The 22,278-nt window shown below is 28.4% G+C and overlaps 1 long non-coding RNA gene across 1 annotated transcript; it reads left to right on the forward strand.

Annotated features, from left to right (window-relative positions):
* Positions 1-388: 388 nt before the first annotated feature.
* LOC145287950 (uncharacterized) lies at positions 389-17,794 on the forward strand. Its single transcript, XR_013869234.1, has 3 exons — positions 389-920; positions 4,161-4,295; positions 15,097-17,794. It is a non-coding gene; the product is annotated as an uncharacterized LOC145287950 (long non-coding RNA).
* Positions 17,795-22,278: the final 4,484 nt, after the last annotated feature.

The raw sequence follows: 22,278 nt of genomic DNA on the forward strand, positions 1-22,278 counted from the left end.
GGTTGTATAAAGTGTTAACTTTGGTCAACATGCCCTGCTCCTTCTTTCATCGGATTATTCCTATTATTGATCACCAATATTTATCGAAGACATTCCGATACGAAACCTATCTAAGAATACTGCCAGTACCTCTGTGTAAAATTTCACAAAATTTATACAGCCGTTTTCGAGTCCGTAGGGAACGAACTCGTTCACACTCAAATACACATGCTCAAACAAAGTTCCTTTTATTTTTACACACGCAATACTTCTTCTTTCTCCCCCCTCTCCCACCTATCATCGAAGACTCCAAATATAGACGAGATGAAAAAACAAAAAACAAAAACAAACAAACAAAAAAAAAACGTGACGTAGAAAATTCGTTGTTGGCTTTTCCAAGTCTTTTAGAGTTGGCTGCAAAACTTGAATGTATTTTCACGTCAACGCCTCTCAATTCACTGTTAAACATTCTGTACTCGTATATTCTTTTTCTTTATCTACCATTCTCTTTCTTCTATTTTTAATTTGGATTGTCGTCATGAAATTTGCTTAACGCCATCCTAACATCTACCCTATTTCTTCAGTTTTTATTCAAAATTCTGTGTTGTCAGTTGTATTGTGCGCCACACCCCTTTCTCTCTCTCAGGCGCACATACACGAAAAAAATATTTTCAACTTTTTTCTCCTTAGTTTCGGTTGACAATTACATTCGAAATTTATTTTTCAACCCCTCCCTCCCACCTGCTGTTACCTCGTACCGTTTAGACAGCGTTATAGGACCAGCCTTTTTTTTGTGCAGACCCGCCTAATGGCTATAAAAACTGGCGAGTTATCGTTCTAATTATACACACACAAAACGATTCCAATCTTCATTGCCATCGTCCATTCTCGTCGTCTTCACCAAACTTTCTCCGTAAACCACGAAACAATTACAGACACATGTAAGTTATTTGATTTCTCATATTTTTCAGCTGTCATATTTTTCGCGAATTCAAGAATTGATTTAATTTTATCCAGATTCTTTGAATTCACTGCTTTTTTTTCAGTAGAAAAAAATATCATTTACAAATTCCTGTTGTTATGTTTTGTTTTTCATATCTTGTTTAATAGACATATTGTATTGTTGCGTAAAATGCATAACTTTTTGTGAGGTGATGGAATTTATAAACGCCATCTTTATTTCCCAACTCTGACTACTTATTCGGGTGTTTAAATGTTTGTTGCATTTTAGGTCAGAAAGCCGGTGTCTTCAGACAGCCAGATCTGGTAGCATCAGTTTTCAACGTTTATATTTGAGTATAATTCCTACTTTCTCGCGTACGAGAATTGAAATTTTCTTCGGAAGATGAAAATTTCCACCATATAAAATATTATGATAATTACGAAAATCATATTTTTGTTCGACTTGTTAGGTATCACCCGCTTCATCTACTGGCTTTTTATCGTGCGGAGAACATTTTAATTTGCCTGAAACATTGCCAAAACCTGTGCAACAACAGCAAAAACAACAGCAAAAACAACAGCAAAAAGCCATCGCATTTGACTGAGGTGTTACATACAAAGAAAATATTGATAACATTTCCTTATTTCGCATCGAAAACGATACTTTACTTCGCATCTCCAACAGTTGATTATGTTTTGTTTTAAAACATAAAATACTTAATATCCGTTTCGGAAAAATATCGTTCCCTTGAAATTCATTTGTTCGTCGCAACAGTATATTTTCCATATAATTAAAAAATAAAAAAAATAAAATCAAGTAGTCTCCAGTACATTTCTGAAACTATTTTCCCGTCCTCCAGCAGTATTGAGCACACTCTAACCGGGGCGTCCGAAAGAAGTTTGTAATTGTCTTGTTTGGAGTGGCTGTCTAGGCGTGTGTGCGAACAATGCCTATAAGCTCAATACAGGTGAAGACAGATAACGGCGTTTTTTCTTCTTGAAATTCATTTGTCACCGCTTGACAATAATTGAAAAATGTATTTCGTTTTTTTTTTTCTTTTTATAATGAAACAGTTTTGCTTAGACGTTTCAAATATTCTAATTAGCACAAGGGGCAGTTTCACGTTCTTGGCCTTTAAAGTAATTTCCTCAGACAACAATGTGTTCTTTTGAGTCTAAACAAGCAAATACCTTTCATTCTCATCGTCAAATGTTTTTTTTTCTTTCAATACAAAATAATATTAAATAATTACACAAACGTTTTATAATTTCTTCTAAAAGATATAACTTATTTTTTTTTTACTAAGGAATGATGCATAATTTTTTCCTTCACCAGCATGTGTAACGTTTACGGAGACATTGCATTTTAGAAGTGTAAACCATGTTTAGTTTCAGATCAGTTTCCGATGGTTCGTTGTTCTACACAAGTCCCGGAGGTGACTGATTCGCAGCAGACAGTTCTCGAGTTGGAATCCACAGAGCAAAAGATTCTTCCCGTGTTGACACGAAGAAAAACATATGCAAAGTTGCCACAGAAAGGTTTAATATTTATGGAGCAATTCTGGTTTCTGATTGGTTGGTAGCAGAACGTGAATTAATTCGATTCGTCAGTTCCTAGCAGCATCGTTTATAAATAGAATCCCCCGGCTGTGCGGGACCATGCCCCATTATAAGGTAAAAATATTGCAACATGGTCTTCTAGCACGATAAAGGGAACCAATCTTCTTTGCAGCAGCCTTTGCAATGTCCTCAATGTATTTGTTCCAGTTCATATTGTATGTGAATATTAAGCCGAGGAGTTTGAACGAAGAATTCGCACGTAGAGTGTTATTTGTCATAGATATCAGTGGTTGGAGAGGTTTCTTGCAATTGTTAAAGGAGAGCAGCTTTTCTTACTGGCATTAAATGCTGCCATCCATTTACGTCCTCATTCCACTACAGTCTGGAGGTCATTTTCTAACAATTCAGCCGTTGTCTTAGTTTTGTGTACATTCGTTTTTCCCTCGTGCATGTCATAGAGCGTTGTCTCATCAACAAATATATCCATCCCGGATACAATATTATCAGGGAGGTCGTTAATGAATATCAGGAATAATAGTGGTTCAAGGATGGACTTCTGGGGCAGAAATTAAATAAATGATGAAAACAAAGCGATTAGAAAGCGAAAGAAAATGAATGAAACGAAGTAAAACTATGAAACCTATTTAAGCATTGATTTTCAGCATTGTTTACAAGTTTTCATTACAACATGGTATTTCAATAAAAATAAATAAGGCTTAAATAATGGATCGTTTTATGTAAAAATGATAATCGTCCAAACGGGACCGTTACGTTACGTTACATAAATATTAAACAAAGATTAAGAGAAAATTTACTTACAAACAACGGTAGATATGTGACTGACAATCGGTGTATCTAAAGAAACTATTTGTTTCTTTTTTATGACATCAGTTTATAATAAAAATTGTAATTGTTATATTTTTATTTTAGGACATTTGTAATAAATATATTAACTTTCTCTCTCCCTCCCCCCTCTCTCTCTCTTTGAATGTTAAGCAATTGAAAAAGTTCACGTTCGCACCTGCATGGTTACAGAAGAGGCTGAAGAAGTTTTTGTTTTGTTTCATTTTGCAATAAAAAGTCGTGACAGGTTTAAGAATTAACTGGGGTTACTTTTTAGTGTCCTGAGGAAACAGAGTTCCGCCAACCACAAAAATAGCTGCTTATAAAATAAAGTAGCGATAAAACGCTATTGCCGTCTAATTTCGACAATACGACTGACTTAATGTTCTCTACTAGAAAATTATATCGTGAGACCGCTGGCGACCTCACGCTGTTTCTTCATCTTCTATGCTTCTAGTTCCCTTTCTAGTCATGTTGTCTTAGCGATTGCCAGGGGCACGAGCGCTGGGTTACAATAATAAAAATGAAACGCAAACCCCGATACAATCTATAGATATCAGTTGTACTCTGTACATAACATCGCGACAAAAGGATCCAGCAAACGCTAACCTACATACCTTCTTTTTTAATAAAAAAGATACTTTTTGAACACTTCATCCCCCTGTTTGCTCTACATTGCAAGACCTTTTCTTTGCGCTGCATAGATGTTCACATATTTTTTCAGAACATTTTCGGCGATGTTTCGTTTTATTACCTGTAAGCCTCTCAGACAAATGATGGCATTTTCAAAAATCTCTCATCATGAGTTTTTACTTTTTTTTTTTTCTACTTTTCAGATTTTAAAATGACTCGTCAATTTCTCTTTCTTGTCTTGGCAATCTGCTTCATTATGGGCGGAGTTTTCAGTGCGCCTTCAGCTCAACTCGCATCGGACGGCCTCTCCTTAATGACGCCAAACGATTTCAATAAAGGTGAGTGACTTTACATTCCGAATTTTTCATTAGCATAATGTTTAGAAAAAAAAACACACAGGGTGGAACATATATTTGTGTGCAAATCCCAAGAGCGATAAGAGCCTTCTATCATGTCTGAAAGTGACACAATGCTCAACGAGTGAGATCGGAGATGCGGCGCTGTACAACTCAAGCTCTCTACCGATTCAAGTTATAACAGCAGGACCATTGCCAGCGCCCTCAAAATACATCGCTGGATTGCCACGAAAGAGAGGCGTGCCCAGGATGATGAAAATAAAGTTTCAGGTCAAGGTTATAGTCTTTGGTGTTGTTTCAAGTAAGGGTCATATAATGCCACCTCACATCTTCGAAGTCGGCTTGAAAGACAACACCAAAGTGTACCTGGATGTGCTGAAGAGTGTGGTGATCCCTGGTGCAATCAGGTGGCTACTGGCAGACCTTAGGAGTGGTAGTAGGACTCGGCGCCGACTCACAAGTCCAAAGAGGCCCAGGCTCGGCTTCAGAAGTGGAAGTGCTACGACTTTGTAACCTTACCTCACTGGCTCCCTGTCTTCCCTGACCTGAACCTGCTGGACTACTTTGTTTGGTCATACGTCGAGAACATCACCAACATGACCTCCCACAACACCAAAGTTAACCTGATCGCCGATATCCTGTGTAAAAGGCATGCTCCCAGTTCCGGACCTGTATCGGTTGAGGCTAAAGGCAGCTACATTGAATAAATGTCAGCTCTACTACATAATCAATTAACCTGATTTGATGAGAATAATAATAACAAGAATACATTTTATACAGCAAGAAAAGACAGTATTTAAAACTGCGTTGTGGTATTGATTGTAAAGTTGTAAATAAAATAATCAGATTTCATTAAATATCATTAATTCTCATTAAATATTAATTTTCATTAAATATTAATTTTCATTAAATACCATTAATTTTCCACTATAAACAAGCTTAAATATACCAAAAAGTGATGAGATCTTTTTCGCTTGGATTATTGTCTGTATCTCACAATTCGATGTTCCATGTTTCGTTGCTGAGTTCGCATTCGACCATGTACCTGCTGCTTATTTATATTTTTTTCCTGCAACCCCCCCCCCAAAAAAAACCCCAAACACAGAAACGAATATATTATTAATAGACGCCCGTTGCTACAAGTTCAACTTGAGATATCTATCTATATATCTATAAAAGTGAACGTGTCTGTGTGTCTGTCTGTGCGTATGTGTACATTTCCTTACGCAATAACTGTCAATTTTAATCTACAGACTCAAAATTTGATATACCGGGTACTGAGATTTTGGAAAATCTATGTGATCGGTTTTCGGCCAGAAATTTGGCGGTTAAGGGGTCAAAATTAAACGATTTGACCTGTGAGAACTCTACCAAACTCCTCCGCCAATTGTGGGTCTAAACACTTGAAACTTTAGATATAGGTTCCTTGGACATGGATCTAACTTACTAACTTGATTTGAGCCCAAAACAATGAATGTTAAGGGGGCATAATAGGGGTCAAAGTTAAAAAAATTGACCGTTTTTTTTTTTTGCTCAGCATACACCCCCAAACACCCGGGCAACACCGGGCACCCATGCTAGTATATCTATAAACGTGAAAGTGGCTGTGTGTCTGTCTGTGTGTCTGTATACATTTCCCTACACAATAACTCTGTAAATTTTAAGTCTACGGACTCGAAATTTGATATACAGGTTAGTGAGATTTGGGAAAATCTTTGTAATCGGTTTTCGGCCAGAAATTTGGCTGTTAAAGGGTAAAAATTCAACGATTTGGCATTTGAGAACTCTATCAAACTCCTCCGCCAATTTTGGGTATAAACAATTGAAATTATATATATATATAGGTTCCTTGGACATGGATCTAACTTAATAACTATATTTGAGCCCAAAACAATAAAGGGGTCATAATAGCGGTCAAGGTTAAAAGAATTTGACCTCTGCGGTCTGTACCAAATTACTCAGACAATTTCTGGTCTAAACATTTGAAATTTGACATAAAGGGTATTCGGAGATAGGGCAAACTTTTTAATCAGTTTGGTTCGAAAATTTGAGCTAGCAATATATAAATGTATGTATGTATGTTTGCATGTCTGCCTAAAACTTTCGACAGAGGCGACGGATTTTCACAAGATCATATCGTTTTGAAGCTCGACCTTTTAGACGACAAATACCGAAAAATTGACTAAAAACATTAATTTCTTTACCCTCAACTGGGCGCTTTTCTACAGAGAGGGGTCGTTTTTTCTTGGATATTTTCGAAAGTCATCCTTTCTTTTCGATTGTCTACCCTTAATTTAAACCTACGTCACTTCCGGTTTGGTGGTGGTCGTAACAGCAAAGACGTCAGGTTTTTTCCCGTTCTTTTCCTCCTTCGCAGTACTGGTTCGAGCCTGCGTTCCTACTACCACTTTTTTTTTTGCTCAACACACACCTCAAAACACCTGGGCAACGCCGGGCACCCATGCTAGTAAGTAATATTTTTTGAAAGATTAGTGAATGAGATAATTCAAATTTATTCCCGTACAAATTAATACCAAGAAAAATCTTTCTCGAATATTACTTATAATTATTATATTTTTATTATATATTTTAATTATTACATACTACCAGGGCTCCCATCGTTGCCCAGTCGTAAGATGCGTTTAAATATGATATTTTAATTCATGCAGATTACGTAAGAGAAAAAAATTAAAACTGTAAGTTGAACTTTATAATCAAAATGGGACCTAATAGTAAGAAGAGAGAAATCCAAAATAAGAAAAAGTGATTTCAAGCGGGGGGGGGGACTAGTTTCGAATACCTCGTCGCCAGTTAACTAGGGACAGACTTCCCTTTGGACTACTGCACTGCCCTAAAAATTTTTTAAAAATTATTTCAGCTGTTTTGTAAAATTTCCAATCGGATTTTTGAAAACTTTTCAATCAGATTATATACATCGTCACGCTGGACTTATTTTGGAATATATTCTATCTAAAGAATTATTTTGCATTTTGGATCAACTCTAGAGGAGTTTCATTCAAACTGAAATATTATGCGCAGTTTGTTTTTATATTAGTTTTTTTACATATCAAATATTTTTTCATTTTTTTTATTTGGAAATTTATAACTACAACAAATTGTGGTTTCACTTAATGCATTAACTAGCAAATTCTAGCATTGCTACAAATATAATTTGCTGATTTCTTTATGCCCTCCGATGAGAATAATAATAAGAATAGCATTCTTTGAAACTCTGCGGAATAAGGATTTTATAAATTGTTTTTTTGAGTATTCAGTCGAACAATAAATTTTGATTGTAAAGTTCAACTTACAGTTTTAATTTTCTTTCTCTTATAATAAGCTCTACTCTCTATTGCGCATTGAGCTTTTTTATGTTGGGATTACATTTTCTATATATAAATTCTATCATTTATATCAGTTTGAAGTTTACCATTGCGTATATCAAGTAAACGCTACATCCCTTTGTTTTCATTAATATATATATATATATATATATATATATATATATATATATATATATATATATATATATATATATATATATATATATATATACCTGTCATCCCTTTTTTAAAAAGATGAAATCGCCAGATTGTCGAAGGCAATATGCAAGCAATCAAATAAGATCCTTAGAAATTTTGAATTATATAGATTATAATTATATCATAATTTAAAAATTATTTTTTTAAAATCTTTGCATATTTATGTTATTAACTTTTGTAATTATTACAATAGCGAAAGAAAGAGTTGAAAAATTGCGCTAAACTATTGAGCACAAGTTTTTTGAGTGATGCAATCCTTTCAACTCTGACATAAATGAATCTTTCTTTAAATAATATTAAAATTTGTCGTCTGAAGGGTCGAGTTTTAAAACGATACTGATCTTATGAAAATCCGTCGCCTCTGTCGAAAGTTTTAGGCAGACATGCAAACATATATACATACATTTATATATTTGGAGGTCAAATTTTCCACCCACCACTGGTATATATTTTCTTCTTGCAAGAAACAACCACGAAGACGACGTATTATGAATAGACGCTCTATGACACAATAAACCCAAGGTTGAATGTAACTTTAATATCAACTCATTCACCCTAGGCAATACAGATTTTAATTTTCTCAATATAGATATAGATTAATAAAAGGATGTAACAGGATGTAAAACCATAGACGATATCAAGATCAATACATGATTGATATTTCTTTGACAATTAATAATAGAATTTCTATTATGTATTTAATATGAAACCAGTTAAATAAAATAAGGATTAGTAATGAATATTTTTTTACAGTTATGGGTTAAGCTGATATGCCTATTTCTGGAATAACTGACTTGCATAGAGACTATAATATAGTTACATCTAATACATTATTTAGTAGCGATTCGTGGCAGGTATGGACCCAAAATTATGACGTGTACCATTGTAACACATTGTTTTTGCCAATACACTTTTTTTTTTACTATTCCATTGCGCTTGTCTTGATTATTACTGGCCTACAAGAATACAACACTGGCGACGAGGTATTCGAAACTTAGACCGTTACAACTTTTACGCTTAAAAAAGTTCTTCTTTAATAGATTATGAACCAAACATTGGAAGTCAGGGGTATTCTATTTTTCATTTCACTAATATTCAATGATTGGTTTTATTCAACAAAATCAACCTGTAAATTGCAAATAAGATCCATTTTTCTTTGATAATCAATAAAAATGCTACTATGTATTAAATATTGAATATGAGGTCGACTAAATGAAATATTTGTATATCATTGCATGTGGCCATGCGAGATAACCTTATATATATATATTATATATATATATATATATATATATATATATATATATATATATATATATATATATATACTAGCAAAAGTACTCATCGATGACTGGGTTCAAAATCAGCCTACAGAAAATGGACTCTGATTTATGAAAGTAGGATAGGTTATAAAAAGGAAGGGTTGTAAAGAGATAGCTTCGAAATTTGGGGTATCAAAACCAAAGCAAAATGTGATGAAAGCAAAAATAAAATAGATAAACCCCATAATTTATTATACGATACCTGTTCACACTGAAACACTTATCAAAATATTCTGTGGATCTATATTAAAAAACCTTGTTAAACTTTGTGACATATTTCCATTCGAACGAACACCCCATACTTTTATTATACCATATTTCTTCAAACTGAAGCATAATTATCAAAGTATACTTACGCAGACAGATATCAAAAGTCTTTATTAAAGTTTGTGCCAATTTTCATTGGCCCCACAATTTTATTATACCATCCCTATTTAAGTTAAAATATACTTATCGAAGTATTATTATGTACATCTATATACAAAAACACTTGTAAATGTTTTTTTAAATTTTTTATTTCCATACTTTGTGAACCAGGCGCGTACGCAACCCTACAATTTTAATGAATCATCATTACGCCAGATCAAACATACCCATTCCTGTGTCTTGATACATCTTCTATCATTATTTGTGATCAGTTTTCTATAATAGTCAACCATATAGGAGCCTATTCGTGACCAGACACACACACAGACGTTCAGCTTTATATATATATATATATATATATATATATATATATATATATATATATATATATATATATATATATATATTTGGATTTAACCGTCACCAGATTATTTATCTTCCACCAGACTATCCATTCATGTGTAATCACCTTTTTCTTCACCGTATTCCCTCTGCTTCACTTTTTTTTTGTTTTCAAGTAAGATCTTTGACTTGCTTGTTGTTCTATCAAATACTTTTGCATGCAAAATCCGATCCCGCATTTTGCTAATTCCTACTCTCTGATGAGAATGAAAGTATTTCTTCGAAACTCCGCGGATTAAGGACTATCCACTTATCTAGTGTTTCCTTTTCAGATTAAGTATGTTTTTAACTCATTTCAAAGTGTTTTTTTTAACATATTTTATTAACTGTTTGCTCGGATATATATATATATATATATATATATATATATATATATATATATATATATATATATATATATATATATATATACGTTTTATTTTTTGTTACCGTATCTTTCTGTTAAGTTACATTATTGTTTCAGCTACTCGGCCGTTTTTTGGCCGTCTGTAGCTTCCTCCGACTTTTACAGAAATATATATATATATATATATATATATATATATATATATATATATATATATATATATATATATATATATAAATGTTTCAGCGTTATACAACTTGTCAGCGTGACCGAACCTAGCAAGATTGAAGACCAACTCCCGAGTCTGGAGCCTTAAGCTCTATCACTAAGTCAATCGTCGCTTGTACTAAGTGTATCGCACTTTTGTTTTTATTGTTTAATTGTTTATTTTGCCTACGAAATACATGTGAACATGTGTGTGTGTTTTACTTTTTTATTACCGTTTTATCTGTTTGGTTACGCATGTTTCGAATGTTGGACCATATTTACGATCCAACAGGCTCGTCAGACCTTGCAAAAATGGTTGTTAGTATTTAGTGTTAGAAATACTAACAACCATTTCTGTAAGGTCTGACGAGGCTGTTGGATCGTAAACATTGTCCAACATCCGAAACATATGTAACCAAACAGATAAAACGGTAATAAAAAAATAAAACATATCTTTGCTCTACATTAGTATTTAGCACTCTCTTAAGGTTTTTACTAATTACCAGTTTTACTTTATATATATATATATATATATATATATATATATATATATATATATATATATATATATATAGTGTTATAATGGAATAAATCCAGAGGAAATCCGGGTATGAGAGCTCAATGTGGTAAACAGAGCAATAAGATAAAAATTATAACACGGAAATTACATAATTGTCGATGCAATAATTTATTTCAACCTTATGGTATTTTCAAGCATCTAAATCAGACAATTACATTTTTGATACTGAAAAAGAAAAGAAAAATCGTGCTTCGACCCTCAAAAAACCAAAGGTGGTGGTAGTAGCAATCCACTTAATACATTTATAGAGAGGGTGGTAGGGATTTAAAAAAATAAAAATTAAAAATTAAAAATAACAAATAAAAAAATTAGATTAGACACTTATAAGCGGCAGCTCGATGTAATCATAGATACACACACACACACACACACTCACACACACACACGCAACACATACACATACACACACACACGCCTCTAAGATGTACGTTCTGACATGTAAATGCCTTGACACGCGTTTACTAACCTAGGAAGGAGGGGCAAAAGTATACGGATATATAGTGAAAGAAATAGAACAGCGCGTAATGGAAAAAAGAAGAAAAAAAAGGAAGAAAAGAAGAGGATACAGTGATTGAGTCATGGAAAGTAGGTCTATTAAAAGATAAATAAATTAATAAAAAAATATAACTAAAAAAATAAATAAATAAAAATAAGAAAATAAAAATAAAAATAAAAAGAATATTATATATAAAGTTTTAAAACTATCTGTATGTTATTATGTAAAAATTAATATTATCTTATAATTCATTTAAATATTTTATATGTAATATAATACTATGAATTTAAAAATTGAGTCTTATATATTTAATATTTTATATATTTTCATGTAAATAATTTTATTGGTGATTATAGCGGTCGTTGTAATTAATATTTCAATTCTTAATTGATTAAGAAGTGGGAAAATGTAATATTGATCGCCCCCAATTCGATAGGACGTATCTAGTTTCGGTTAATATATACTTTTATTCCCTCCGTACAACAAAATTATTCTCATGCACGCATAAAGAAATAAGTAAAATAATTAAATTTTTGTGTTGATTTGTATCAAATCTAATAATATCTAGTTTTAGTATTTGGTCTTTTTGACTTAACTCAGTTTAATAACTAATGTATTATCTGCAGAGAAAAATTATTATCTTAAGGCTATCTCATTTATTTATAAGTAATTTGGACAAGCCAGGTACTTCGGGGAAAATATATATATATATATATATATATATATATATATATATATATGCCTAGCTTAGATTTCGGACAACAAATCGTAAAGTAGTTATTATCGAGTATATACCGGACAACACTATAATTGCCGGTGGGGTGGGGTAGGATTGTTTATCGTAATTAATCTAGTGGTGTTAGATTCGGTGTCTTTACCATTATAGAATTCTCTGTTCGTCGGATCTAGAGTTATTGGTTATTTTAAATTTACATTTATGTCTACATCTGGCCATCAGTTCATCTCGTTTGTTTAGGAGATTACTGTGTTGGTACTTCAGGATTCTTATTTTTTCCTCAAGGCATAAACTGCATCTCTGCCTAAAGCCGTTTGGAACGTCCGAATGACATAGGATTGACCATGAAATCACTGGGGATCGATTCTCATTTTTTAATAACCACCATTGTTTAGCTAACTCGGTTTTATTCTTAAGTTCTGGGTTATTGAAAGAATGTTTGTGGTCATAAAAACGTTGTTTCCAGCTTCCGGCGGAGATACCGAAGTAAACTTTTTTGTCCCTGTTATTATCTTCTGGGTGGATAGTGGCCTTATAAACCACGCACTCAACTTTACAATTACCGTCCAGTGGGCAGTTATTTTTCACTTGGCAGTTACATTTGTCTACTGTCGCCTTATTTCTATTAGAGTTGTTTAATATTTTATTATTATGAGTGCTAATTATTCTGTCCATGTTTTTAGTGCACGAGTAACTTATTTTAATTGTTTTTCTATTAAATATCTTCCTAAGTGGATTATTTATGGTAAAATGTTTATCTATTAGGTTCAAAAATACCTTCCCTATGTTTATGTTGGATAGTTGACAGTAAGGGGGATTAAACCATATTATTTTCCGGCCTCTGTTCTTAGATTTATTTTTGTTTTTATTTTCCTTCTTAATATATGTGAGTTTTTCACTGTATCCGCTTATCTCTAGTGCTCTATTGTATAATTTTTTATTTGCTTCAAAAATTTCTTTGTTAGCCGAAAGTTTATTAATCCTAGTGTTAATCGTTTTAGGTATATATATATATATATATATATATATATATATATATATATATATATATATATATATATATATATATATATATATATATTACATTTTACAATAAAATAATTAACAACCCTATTTGCGTTTAGATGATGGTTTGGCTTTCATCATCAATCAACATTTGATAGAGGCTCCTTCTGATCCAGACACTTAATGACATATTTTTTGTTTAATATAAGAGCGATATTTATGTAATAACATTTTATTTTATTTTAAGACAGTACTTAAAACTGTGCTGTGATATTGATTGTAAAGTTTTAAATAATAATATCTCATTAAGTAACATTAATTTTCCACAATGAACTTAAATAGGTCAAAAAGTGATGAGATATTTTTCATTTGGATTACTGTCTGTATTTCACATTTCCCATGCGTCATATCCCGATGCTGAGTTCGCATTCGACTGCTCCACTGCCACTGGTGTATATTTTCTTCGTGCAAGAAACAGCCACGAAGGCGACGTATTATGAATAGACGCTCTTTGCTACAAGTATTAAACAATTCGGTGCTTCATGTCTTGTTGCCAGGTTCACGTTCGACGCACACACACACACACACACACACACACACACACACACACACACACACACACACACACACATACATATATATATATATATCAGTAGAGTCCCGGCATCGTCTTGTCGTAATGTACGAATAACTATTGCAATTCATGCAGATTTCTTAGTAATTAATATAGAGCCAATTCTCTATTGAGTATTATCTAAGATATAGCAATAATTCCGAAAGTTCTTAAAATGATTTTGTTACTATCCGCTAAAATCGAAACTAGAACCTTTAATGGTCCGGCTTCAGTCGCTATTTATCTCTCCAGTGTCGTTACTGCCTGAGCTACAGGGAGATGGATAAAGGTTGTAAATTAAGCGATTTTTAGCGATGAATGTATAATTTTGAGCATGCTTAAAAGTAACAGCAGGGAATATATATACAGGGTGTGCCCCCCCCCCCCAAAAAAAACGGGCCCAACTCTAATTAGGCCCCGTTTCTTAGTGTTTCGTCTTAATGAAATGTAACTTTGGTCATAACTAATTTAGTATATTCAAAACATCACATCAAAACACTAGTGTCTTTGGCCTTTTTTCTCCGTTGACTATAAAATGCTATATATATATTCGACTGTTTTGTTTTAAATTTTGTACCTCTTAGCAGCAATTTTTACTTACTAAAAGACAAATCGAAAGCATACTACAGGTCCAAATATCCTATGTATCAAATTTCAACTATTCAGACCACATATTCAAAGAGGTGTTTGGAAGAGTTTTCGCACACACACCGACAAGGTCACTTATGTAAATATATGTACACACATTCATATATTTCTGTGTAGGTTTTATCTAAAATTCTACGCAATTATGCAGAATGTAGATATTATGCAAAAATAGAATTTTACGTAATAGTTAAATTAATTAGATTATCCAATCAAAAATCATAAAAACGAATAAGTAATTAATTAACGATCGATTTTCAAAATAATATGTAAATTAGTTAACCTTCATGTAGTGGTTCGCGCATCTGAGTATTTTAAAACTAACACGTAGTTTGGAGCGAAAACAGCATACTTTGTTTCATCGTCTTTCAATAACGTCTGAAGGAAAACTTTAAAACATTTGTTTTATAATTTGCTCGCTAGCTAGATTAAGCAATGCGTGGAAATAAATATACAATATCGGGAAAATTTACATTGGAAAAAAAATTCTCTAATAAATTTTCTTTTTTCTTTTTATTTTCAGAGACTAGAGAATTAGAAAATCGGTACAAAACTCGACGCCTGGTTCGCAGCCTTTCCAATATTTGGGCCAATATCCACAGAGAAGCAACCACCACTTCTGTTTAATCTCGGGCATAAATTATCTCTTCGGGAAACCGTTTATCCGATTCATCGCTACCAACTTACCGAACCAATGACATTACAAGATTGGTTTTTTTTTCTCAATTTCGATTGGTTTTTTTTTCTCAATTTATACAGCGTTATGAACGCAGATGGGAACTCTGGCTTAATTCTTTAATAACAGAACTACCTGGTATTGGTTAAGGCAAATTTGTAACATATTTCGATTTAAACTTCTATCTCTTTACTTCAATCTATCCGTCTCTCTATCTTTCCCTCTCCTCCCTCTCCACTCCCTCCTTCCCCTCCGCCATTCCTTTCTCTGAGCATACACACAGATAATTACCCTTTATAGAGATTACTCCGAAGAAATTAATCGGCATAAGGGAAATAATTCCTTCATCAAAAATCGGAGTTACTTTTCATTAATTAGTGCATAAAATGCTTTTTTTTTTTTTTACTTGAGTCACCACTTGTCAGGGCTTTAGGACCACTCGAGGATAAGGGTTAATGAATGTAAGGTGGTGGTGTAGTAATCACTTATTGGTGTGAAATGAGTAGAAGTTGATTTTTTAGGAGGATGGCTTAACAGAAACTTGTTTACATTAGACTTGAAGGCCACCGTGTGTATTTAACTGGGAAGCATGCCAGCGGAACAATGTTCCAAAGTCGGGCAGTTTTAGGAAAGAAGCTGTGTTCATGGAATCTGCGTTTACATTTAGGCACAGATAGAGAGTGGGGAAAATCATATATAGTGGTTGGAGATAGTCGAATGTTTTTGTGAAAGTTTGGCAAGGAGGAACCATAAATTGAAGTTCCGTCGAACACTTTCCATTAAAATAGCGACAGAGCAGAGACAGGCTCGCGACGTCTCCTTTGGAGACCGATCCGTCCTGACGTGTTCTGCATCAGTTTAAGGTAAAAAGTTTTAATAATTTATTTATTTACTAGGGAGGGGCTCCCGGTCTTGGCCAATCGTAAAATACGTTTAGATATATTTCATGCAAATTTCGTATTATTATTACAGGCCCAATTCTGTATCGAATATTATAGTTTCCCTAATATATAGTGCTGATTTCAAAAGATTTAAAAAAAATGATTTGAGTGCCATTAGCCAGAATCGAAACCAAAACATTTAGCACTCCACCCGTGTTCCTTACTGTTCGTAATTATCGACAGATAGATGACTAAGATTTTAAATTAAACCACTTCAAGCTATGATTGTACTGTTATACAGAAGTTCAAATGTAACGTAAACCAATATTTTGTTAATCTTCCCTAGGCATGGTTTCAAATAATAGCCCTTGCGCGTCCAAATAGCGATATGCCTTGTTTTGGGTGAATGTGAGTAAAAAAAAAAAAAAAAAAATCGTTACGTACAATATGAATCCCCATTCCCTCCATCCCAAAATAGAATAAATCCAAACGTAAATTACGCATTCTTTATTTAAATTAACGTGAATGCTTCTCATTGGAATATAAAATTATATTAAGAAAAATGGTAAGATAGTGAAACATCAATTCCTTGCCGAGATTAGATAAAATCAAATTCCTTCACGTGAACACATTCGAACGATAATTTCTTTTCATTTTACTCATTTCAAATTTTCATTTTGTTTGTGATTTTCAAAATATTTATATTTTTAATGATTTCTCTTCGTTCCCATTCCATAAGATTAAGTTAAAAATTGTTAACGTTCGATTGTGTGAATCTCTGTAGCGAGTTTTATTTATTTGTAATGAAAGAAACTGAATTAGTTTATTTTTTATTCATTGAATAACTTTTCATGAAATATTTCATTTAGTTTGTTCGATGGAATTCAAAACGTTTATTTAGTTCCTTTAATATTTCTGGCGGGCTTCAAAGGTATTTAAACGAAATTCGCAACATTTCTTATCTGGTTGATCCATTGATTTATTAAATTAAAAAACCAAAAATTTAAGACTTATTAAAAAAACAAGGCCGATCGCCATTAGTCGCGTGCTCTTGTGTAATGAATGAATGAGTGAATGTAGGATTGACATGAAATTCTTAAAGATAAACTAAAATGACCGAAAAATAGGCTGAAATGACTTAAATAAATAAAAAGTAAATGACTTAGAATGACTAATGAATTGAATGACCTTAAGAATGACCTGAATGCTTAAAAATAACTGGAATCCTTCAAAAACAACTTGAATGATCTGGTGAATGACTGTAATGGCTTTGAGACTGACTGGTTGTAAAGTGGGTGATCATGTTACATTAAATTAATACAGAAAAGTAATCCCCCACTTTATATCACAAAGTTACAAACATAAGTACAGCATGTAGTAAGATACTACACTTTGATCTTAGCCAAAAGGCCAAAAAAAGCTTAAAAAGCTAAGAACAGATCTATTAACAACAGACCTTTGATCTTAACCAAAAAGGCCAAGCACAAAAGTGTTACGGACCGACCGACCGACCGACCGACGGAGTGACTTATAGAGTCGCTTACACGCGACTAAAAATGGTGAATTTCTTGTATCTTTACTGTTTTTCTTTTCTTCGACTCTTCTTAATTTATACTTGTTACTTTATCTTTGATTTGTTACAATAAATTTAATTTTCAAATTCACTTCGAATTTTTGTTATCTTTTTTTTACCTGAATAAAACAAGTACAAAAAATGATATAAATTACATGAACAATTATTTCTGTATTTGTTTTAGATATTCTATTATGTTGCATTCGTGCATTTGTAACAACTTATCACATATATGAGGTGGGCTCTCTCACCCGTGCTAGAAAGTTACTTACACCTGAAATTATCCTGTACCTCTAATAGGCTACCATTCGCCCATGTATGCAGTATTGCTGTCACATTTGGGCTGGTGCATCTGCTGTTAGTCTCTCACTTCTGGACAGGGTTCAAAAGTGAGTTGCCAACCTGATAGGTCCTGAACTGTCATCTAAGCTTCAACTCTGTCTCCTCGACGAAACGTTGCGTCCCTCTTCTTGTTCTACAAGTGGTGGATGTTCTGATGAACTACAAGCCTTTGTACCCCCCTCGACGTAAATACCCCCGACAAACAGCAAAATCCCCCCCTGCACAGTTTTGTTTGCTTTATTTTATTTTTATATACTTATATTTTATATACTTATATTTTATATACTTATATTTTATATATTTATATTTTATATATTTATATTTTATATATTTATATTTTATATACTTATATTTTATATGCTTATATTTTATATGCTTATATTTTATATACTAATATTTTATATATTTATATTTTATATGCTTATATTTTATATGCTTATATTTTATATACTTATATTTTATATATTTATATTTTATATACTTATATTTTATATATTTATATTTTATATATTTATATTTTATATACTAATATTTTATATGCTTATATTTTATATACTTATATTTTATATATTTATATTTTATATATTTATATTCTATATATTTATATTTTATATACTTATATTTAATATACTTATATTTTATATATTTATATTTTATATATTTATATTTTATATACTTATATTTTATATGCTTATATTTTATATATTTATATTTTATATATTTATATTTTATATATTTATATTTTATATATTTATATTTTATATACTTATTTTTATATACTTATATTTTATATGCTTATATTTTATATATTTATATTTTATATATTTATATTTTATATACTTATATTTTATATGCTTATATTTTATATACTTATATTTTATATATTTATATTTTATATATTTATATTTTATATACTTATATTTTATATACTTATATTTTATATAGTTATATTTTATATATTTATATTTTATATACTTATATTTTATATACTTATTTTTACATACTTATATTTTATATACTTATATTTTATATACTTATATTTTATATACTTATTTTTATATACTTATTTTTGTATACTTATTTTTATATACTTATTTTTATATACTTATATTTTATATGCTTATATTTTATATACTTATTTTTATATACTTATATTTTATATGCTTATATTTTATATACTTATATTTTATATACTTATATTTTATATACTTATATTTTATACACTTATTTTTATATACTTATTTTTATATACTTATATTTTATATACTTATATTTTATATACTTATATTTTATATACATATATTTTATATACATATATTTTATATACTTATATTTTATATACTTATATTTTATATACTTATTTTTATATACTTATATTTTATATACTTATTTTAATATACTTATATTTTATATACTTTTTTATATACTTATATTTTATATGCTTATATTTTATATACTTATATTTTATATACTTATATTTTATATACTTATATTTTATATACTTATTTTTATATACTTATTTTTATATACTTATATTTTATATGCTTATATTTTATATACTTATATTTTATATACTTATTTTTTATATACTTATTTTTATATACTTATTTTTTATATACTTATTTTTATATACTTATATTTTATATATTTATATTTTATATATTTATATTTTATATACTTATATTTTATATACTTATATTTTATATACTTATATTTTATATACTTATATTTTTTATACTTATTTTTATATACTTTTTTTATGTACTTATTTTTATATACTTATTTTTATACTTATATTTTATATGCTTATATTTTATATACTTATATGTTATATACTTATTTTTATATACTTATATTTTATATACTTATTTTTATATACTTATATTTTATATATTTATATTTTATATACTTATATTTTATATACTTATATTTTATATACTTATATTTTATACACTTATTTTTTATATACTTATATTTTATATACTTATTTTTATATACTTATTTTTATATGCTTATATTTTTTATATACTTATATTTTATATACTTATATTTTATATACTTATTTTTTATATACTTATTTTTATATACTTATATTTTATATACTTATTTTTATATACTTATATTTTATATATTTATATTTTATATATTTATATTTTATATACTTATATTTTATATACTTATATTTTATATACTTATATTTTATATACTTATTTTTATATACTTATTTTATATACTTATTTTTATATACTTATATTTTATATGCTTATATTTTATATGCTTATTTTTATATACTTATATTTTATATGCTTATATTTTATATACTTATATTTTATATACTTATATTTTATATACTTATATTTCATATACTTATTTTTATATTCTTATTTTTATATACTTATTTTTATATACTTATATTTCATATACTTATTTTTATATTCTTATATTGTATATATTTATATTTTATATATTTATATTTTATATACTTATATTTTATATACTTATATTTTATACACTTATTTTTTATATACTTATATTTTATATACTTATTTTTATATACTTATTTTTATATACTTATATTTTATATGCTTGTATTTTATATACTTATATTTTATATAGTTATTTTTTATATACTTATTTTTATATACTTATATTTTATATACTTATTTTTATATACTTATTTTTTATATATTTATATTTTATATATTTATATTTTATATATTTATATGTTATATACTTATATTTTATATACTTATATTTTATATACTTATATTTTATATACTTATTTTTATATACTTATTTTTATATACTTATTTTTATATACTTATATTTTATATGCTTATATTTTATATACTTATATTTTATATACTTATATTTTATATACTTATTTTTATATACTTATATTTTATATACTTATATTTTATATACTTATATTTTATATACTTTTTATATACTTATATTTTATATGCTTATATTTTATATACTTATATTTTATATTCTTATATTTTATATACTTATATTTCATATACTTATATTTATATTCTTATTTTTATATACTTATATTTTATATACTTATTTTTATATACTTATATTTTATATATTTATATTTTATATATTTATATTTTATATACTTATATTTTATATACTTATATTTTATATGCTTATATTTTATATACTTATATTTTATATACTTATTTTTATATACTTTTTTATGTACTTATTTTTATATACTTATTTTTATACTTATATTTTATATGCTTATATTTTATATACTTATATTTTATATACTTATTTTTATATACTTATATTTTATATACTTATTTTTATATACTTATATTTTATATATCTATATTTTATATACTTATATTTTATATACTTATATTTTATACACTTATTTTTTATATACTAATATTGTATATACTTATTTTTATATACTTATTTTTATATGCTTATATTTTTTATATACTTATATTTTATATACTTATGTTTTATATACTTATATTTTATATACTTATTTTTTATATACTTATTTTTATATACTTATATTTTATATACATATTTTTATATACTTATATTTTATATATTTATATTTTATATATTTATATTTTATATACTTATATGTTATATACTTATATTTTATATACTTATATTTTATATACTTATTTTTATATACTTATTTTTATATACTTATTTTTATATACTTATATTTTATATGCTTATATTTTATATGCTTATTTTTATATACTTATATTTTATATGCTTATATTTTATATACTTATATTTTATATACTTATATTTTATATACTTATATTTCATATACTTATTTTTATATACTTATTTTTATATACTTATTTTTATATTCTTATATTTTATATACTTGTTTTTATATACTTATATGTTATATATTTATATTTTATATATTTATATTTTATATACTTATATTTTATATACTTATATTTTATACACTTATTTTTTATATACTTATATTTTATATACTTATATTTGATATATTTATATTTTGTATATTTATATTCTATATATTTATATTTTATATACTTTTATTTTGTATACTTATATTTTATATATTTATATTTTATATATTTATATTTTATATACTTATATTTTATATGCTTATATTTTATATATTTATATTTTATATACTTATATTTAATATACTTATATTTTATATGCTAATATTTTATATATTTATATTTTATATATTTATATGTTATATAT

This window comes from Euprymna scolopes, chromosome 11 (assembly GCF_053919585.1).
Source record: "Euprymna scolopes isolate OS-2025 chromosome 11, ASM5391958v1, whole genome shotgun sequence".
NCBI classification, from domain to species: Eukaryota; Metazoa; Mollusca; class Cephalopoda; order Sepiida; family Sepiolidae; genus Euprymna; species Euprymna scolopes.